This window comes from Enoplosus armatus, chromosome 2 (genome assembly GCF_043641665.1).
Source record: "Enoplosus armatus isolate fEnoArm2 chromosome 2, fEnoArm2.hap1, whole genome shotgun sequence".
Classification (NCBI taxonomy): Eukaryota; Metazoa; Chordata; class Actinopteri; order Centrarchiformes; family Enoplosidae; genus Enoplosus; species Enoplosus armatus.
The window spans coordinates 9273557-9278556 of NC_092181.1; the positions used below are offsets into that span (position 1 = coordinate 9273557).

The 5000-nt window shown below is 51.5% G+C and overlaps 5 non-coding genes and 6 pseudogenes across 5 annotated transcripts; all 11 read right to left on the reverse strand.

The window, feature by feature from the left end:
* Positions 1-474: 474 nt before the first annotated feature.
* On the reverse strand, positions 475-593 carry LOC139281925 (5S ribosomal RNA). The gene has a single exon (XR_011597049.1). It is a non-coding gene; the product is annotated as a 5S ribosomal RNA (ribosomal RNA).
* A 161-nt stretch (positions 594-754) lies between these two features.
* Positions 755-873, reverse strand: LOC139304808 (5S ribosomal RNA). Its single transcript, XR_011599170.1, has one exon. It is a non-coding gene; the product is annotated as a 5S ribosomal RNA (ribosomal RNA).
* Positions 874-1312: 439 nt separating this feature from the next.
* LOC139282024 (5S ribosomal RNA) lies at positions 1313-1431 on the reverse strand. The gene has a single exon (XR_011597142.1). It is a non-coding gene; the product is annotated as a 5S ribosomal RNA (ribosomal RNA).
* A 221-nt stretch (positions 1432-1652) lies between these two features.
* LOC139307721 (5S ribosomal RNA) lies at positions 1653-1771 on the reverse strand (annotated as a pseudogene).
* Positions 1772-1919: 148 nt separating this feature from the next.
* LOC139281742 (5S ribosomal RNA) lies at positions 1920-2037 on the reverse strand (annotated as a pseudogene).
* Positions 2038-2225: 188 nt separating this feature from the next.
* On the reverse strand, positions 2226-2344 carry LOC139307606 (5S ribosomal RNA; annotated as a pseudogene).
* Positions 2345-2777: 433 nt separating this feature from the next.
* On the reverse strand, positions 2778-2896 carry LOC139306897 (5S ribosomal RNA). The gene has a single exon (XR_011599547.1). It is a non-coding gene; the product is annotated as a 5S ribosomal RNA (ribosomal RNA).
* Positions 2897-3084: 188 nt separating this feature from the next.
* Positions 3085-3203, reverse strand: LOC139307573 (5S ribosomal RNA; annotated as a pseudogene).
* A 254-nt stretch (positions 3204-3457) lies between these two features.
* Positions 3458-3576, reverse strand: LOC139307729 (5S ribosomal RNA; annotated as a pseudogene).
* Positions 3577-4008: 432 nt separating this feature from the next.
* On the reverse strand, positions 4009-4127 carry LOC139307428 (5S ribosomal RNA; annotated as a pseudogene).
* Positions 4128-4581: 454 nt separating this feature from the next.
* Positions 4582-4700, reverse strand: LOC139281950 (5S ribosomal RNA). Its single transcript, XR_011597072.1, has one exon. It is a non-coding gene; the product is annotated as a 5S ribosomal RNA (ribosomal RNA).
* Positions 4701-5000: the final 300 nt, after the last annotated feature.

Here is a 5000-nt window from a genome sequence, read left to right on the forward strand (position 1 = left end):
GCTCCTTATAGTGTGTATGTGGCAGTGGCATTGTCTCTATATATACTGTGTATGTGGCAGTGGCAGTGGCTCTACATAGTGTGTATGTGGCAGTGGCTCTACATTGTGTGTATGTGACAGTGGCTCTACATAGTGTGTATGTGACAGTGGCAGTGGCAGTGGCTCTACATAGTGTGTATGTGACAGTGACAGTGGCACTTTAAAGTTGGGTGTTTCACTGCTGGAGCAGCACCCTGGCTGTCTCTAAAAAGGGCCCGACCCTGCTTCGCTTCCGAGATCAGACGAGATCGGGCGTGTTCAGAGTGGTATGGCCGTAAGCCTGTGGGCCCTTTGCATACACGCTCCTTATACTGTGTATGTGGCAGTGGCATTGTCTCTACATAGTGTGTATGTGACAGTGGCAGTGGCACTTTAAAGTTGGGTGTTTCACTGCTGGAGCAGAACCCTGGCTGTCTCTAAAAAGGGAAGTGGAAAAGCTTACAGCACCTGGTATTCCCAGGAGGTCTCCCATCCAAGTACTAACCAGGCCCGACCCTGCTTAGCTTCCGAGATCAGACGAGATCGGGCGTGTCCAGAGTGGTATGGCGGTAAGCCTCTGGGCCCTTCGCATACACGCTCCTTATAGTGTGTTAGTGGCAGTGGCAGTGGTAGTGGCTCTACATAGTGTGTATGTTACAGTGGCAGTGGCTCTTTAAAGCTGGGTCTTTCACTGCTGGAGCAGCACGCTGGCTTTCTCGAAAAAGGGAAGTGGAAAAGGTTACAGCACGTGGTATTCCCAGGAGGTCTCCCATCCAAGTACTAACCAGGCCCGACCCTGCTTAGCTTCCGAGATCAGATGAGATCGGACGTGTTCAGAGTGGTATGGCCGTAAGCCTGTGGGCCCTTTGCATACACGCTCCTTATAGTGTGTATGTGGCAGTGGCATTGTCTCTATATAGTGTGTATGTGGCAGTGGCATTGGCTCTACATAGTGTGTATGTGGCAGTGGCAGTGGCAGTGGCTCTACATAGTGTGTATGTCACAGTGGCAGTGGCACTTTAAAGTTGGGTGTTTCACTGCTGGAGCAGCACCCTGGCTGTCTCTAAAAAGGGCCAGACCCTGCTTAGCTTCCGAAATCAGACGAGATCGGGCGTGTTCAGAGTGGTATGGCCGTCAGCCTCTGGGCCCTTCCCATACACGCTCCTTATAGTGTGTATGTGGCAGTGGCAGTGGCTCTACATAGTGTGTATGTGACAGTGGCAGTGGCTCTTTAAAGCTGGGTGTTTCACTGCTGGAGCAGCACCCGGGCTGTCTCTAAAAAGGTAAGTGGAAAAGCTTACAGCACCTGGTATTCCCAGGCGGTCTACCATCCAAGTACTAACCAGGCCCGACCCTGCTTAGCCTCCGAGATCAGATGAGATCGGGCGTGTTCAGAGTGGTATGGCCGTAAGCCTGTGGGCACTTTGCATACACGCTCCTTATAGTGTGTATGTGGCAGTGGCATTGTCTCTACATAGTGTGTATGTGGCAGTGGCAGTTGCTCTACATAGTGTGTATGTGGCAGTGGCAGTGGCAGTGGCTCTACATAGTGTGTATGTGACAGTGGCACTTTAAAGTTGGGTGTTTCACTGCTGGAGCAGCACCCTGGCTGTCTCTAAAAAGGGAAGTGGAAAAGATTACAGCACCTGGTATTCCCAGGCATTCTCCCATCCAAGTACTAACCAGGCTCGACCCTGCTTACCTTCCGAGATCAGACGAGATCGGGTGTCCTCAGAGTGGTATGACCGTAAGTTTTGGGGTCTTCGCATACACGCTCCTTATAGTGTGTATGTGGCAGTGGCTCTACATAGTGTGTATGTGACAGTGACAGTGGCTGTTTAAAGCTGTGTGTTTCACTGCTGGAGCAGCACCCTGGCAGTCTCTAAAAAGGGAAGTGGAAAAGCTTACAGCGCTTGGTATTCCCAGGCGGTCTACCATCCAAGTACTAACCAGGCCGGACCCTGCTTATCCTCCGAGATCAGACGAGATCGGGCGTGTTCAAAGTGGTACGCCGTAAGTCTGTGGGCCCTTTGCATACACGCTCCTGATAGTGTGTATGTGGCAGTGGCAATGGCTCTACATAGTGTGTATGTGACAGTGGCAGTGGCTCTACAAAGTGTGTATGTGACAGTGGCAGTGGCTCTTTAAAGCTGGGTGTTTCACTGCTGGAGCATCACCCTGGCTGTCTCTAAAAAGGGAAGGGGAAAATCTTACAGCACCATGTATTCCCAGGCGGTCTCCCATCCAAGTACTAACCAGGCCTGACCCTGCTTAGCTTCCGAGATTTGACGAGATCAGGCGTGTTCAGAGTGGTATGGCCGTAAGTCTGTGGGCCCTTCGCATACACGCTCCTTATAGTGTGTATGTGGCAGTGGCAGTGGCTCTACATAGTGTGTATGTGATAGTTGCAGTGGCTCTACATAGTGTGTATGTGGCAGTGGCAGAGGCAGTGGCTCTACATAGTGTGTATGTGACAGTGGTACTTTAAAGTTGAGTGTTTCACTGCTGGAGCAGCACCCTGGCTGTCTCTGAAATGGGCCAGACCCTGCTTAGCTTCCGAGATCAGACGAGATCGGGCGTGTTCAGAGGGGTATGGCCGTAAGCCTGTGGGCCCTTTGCATACACGCTCCTTATACTGTGTATGTGGCAGTGGCATTGTCTCTACATAGTGTGTATGTGACAGTGGCAGTGGCACTTTAAAGTTGGGTGTTTCACTGCTGGAGCAGCACCCTGGCTGTCTCTAAAAAGGGAAGTGGAAAAGCTTACAGCACCTGGTATTCCCAGGAGGTCTCCCATCCAAGTACTAACCAGGCCCGACCCTGCTTAGCTACCGAGATCAGACGAGATCGGGCGTGTTCAGAGTGGTATGGCCGTAAGCCTGTGGGCCTTTTGCATACACGCTCCTTATAGTGTGTATGTGGCAGTGGCATTGTCTCTATATAGTGTGTATGTGGCAGTGGCAGTGGCTCTACATAGTGTGTATGTGACAGTGGCAGTGGCACTTTAAAGTAGGGTGATTCACTACTGGAGCAGCGCCCTGGCTGTCTCTAAAAAGTGAAGTGGAAAAGCTTACAGCACCTGGTATTCACTGGCGTTCTCCCATCCAAGTACTAACCAGGCCTGACCCTGCTTAGCTTCCGAGATCAGACGAGATCAGGCGTGTTCAGAGTGGTATGGCCGTAAGTCTGTGGGCCCTTCGCATACACACTCCTTATAGTGTGTATGTGGCAGTGGCAGTGACTCTACATAGTGTGTATGTGACAGTGGCTCTACATAGTGTGTATGTGACAGTGGCAGTGGATCTACATAGTGTGTATGTGGCAGTGGCAGTGGCAGTGGCTCTACATAGTGTGTATGTGACAGTGGCAGTGGCTCTTTAAAGCTGGGTGTTTCACTGCTGGAGCAGCACCCTGGCTGTCTCTAAAAAGGGAAGTGGAAAAGCTTACAGCACCTGGTATTCCCAGGCATTCTCCCATCCAAGTACTAACCAGGCCCGACCCTGCTTACATTCCGAGATCAGACGAGATCGGGCGTCCTCAGAGTGGTATAGCCGTAAGTTTTGGAGCCTTCGCATACACGCTCCTTATAGTGTGTATGTGGCAGTGGCAGTGGCAGTGGCTCTACATAGTGTGTATGTGACAGTGGCTCTACATAGTGTGTATGTGACAGTGGCAGTGGCTCTACATTGTGTGTATGTGACAGTGGCAGTGGCACTTTAAAGTTGGGTGTTTCACTGCTGGAGCAGCACCCTGGCTGTCTCAAAAAACGGCCCGACCCTGCTTAGCTTCCGAGATCTGATGAGATCGGGCGTGTTCAGAGTGGTATGGCCGTAAGCCTCTGGGCCCTTCGCATACACGCTCCTTATTGTGTGTATGTGGCAGTGGCAGTGGCATTGTCTCTACATAGTGTGTATGTGACAGTGGTACTTTAAAGTTGGGTGTTTCACTGCTGGAGCAGCACCCTGGCTGTCTCTAAAAAGGGAAGTGGAAAAGCTTACAACATCTGGTATTCCCAGGCAGTCTCCCATCCAAATACTAACCAGGCCCGACCCTGCTTAGCTTCTGAGATCAGACGAGATCGGGCGTGTTCAGAGTGGTATGGACGTAAGCCTCAGGGACCTTCGCATACACGCTCCTTATAGTGTGTATGTGGCAGTGGCAGTGGCAGTGGCTCTACAAAGTGTGTATGTGACAGTGGCAGTGGCTCTTTAAAGCTGGGTGTTTCACTGCTGGAGCATCACCCTGGCTGTCTCTAAAAAGGGAAGGGGAAAATCTTAAAGCAGCGGTCTCCCATCCAAGTACTAACCAGGCCTGACCCTGCTTAGCTTCCGAGATTTGACGAGATCAGGCATGTTCAGAGTGGTATGGCCGTAAGTCTGTGGGCCCTTCGCATACACGCTCCTTATAGTGTGTATGTGGCAGTGGCAGTGGCTCTACATAGAGTGTATGTGATAGTGGCAGTGGCTCTACATAGAGTGTATGTGGCAGTGGCAGTGGCTCTTTAAAGCTGGGTGTTTCACTGCTGGAGCAGCACCCTGGCTGTCTCTAAAAAGGGAAGTGGAAAAGCTTACAGCACCTGGTATTCCCAGGCGGTCTCCCATCCAAGTACTAACCAGGCCCGACCCTGCTTAGTTTCCGAGATCAGACGAGATCGGGCGTGTTCAGAGTGGTATGGCCGTAAGCCTGTGGGCACTTTGCATACACGCTCCTTATAGTTTGTATGTGGCAGTGGCAGTGTCTCTACATTGTGTGCATGTGACAGTGGCTCTACATAGTCTGTATGTGACAGTGGCAGTGGCAGTGGCTCTACATAGTGTGTATGTGACAGTGACAGTGGCACTTTAAAGTTGGGTGTTTCACTGCTGGAGCAGCACCCTGGCTGTCTCTAAAAAGGGCCCGACCCTGCTTCGCTTCCGAGATCAGACGAGATCGGGCGTGTTCAGAGTGGTATGGCCGTAAGCCTGTGGGCCCTTTGCATACACG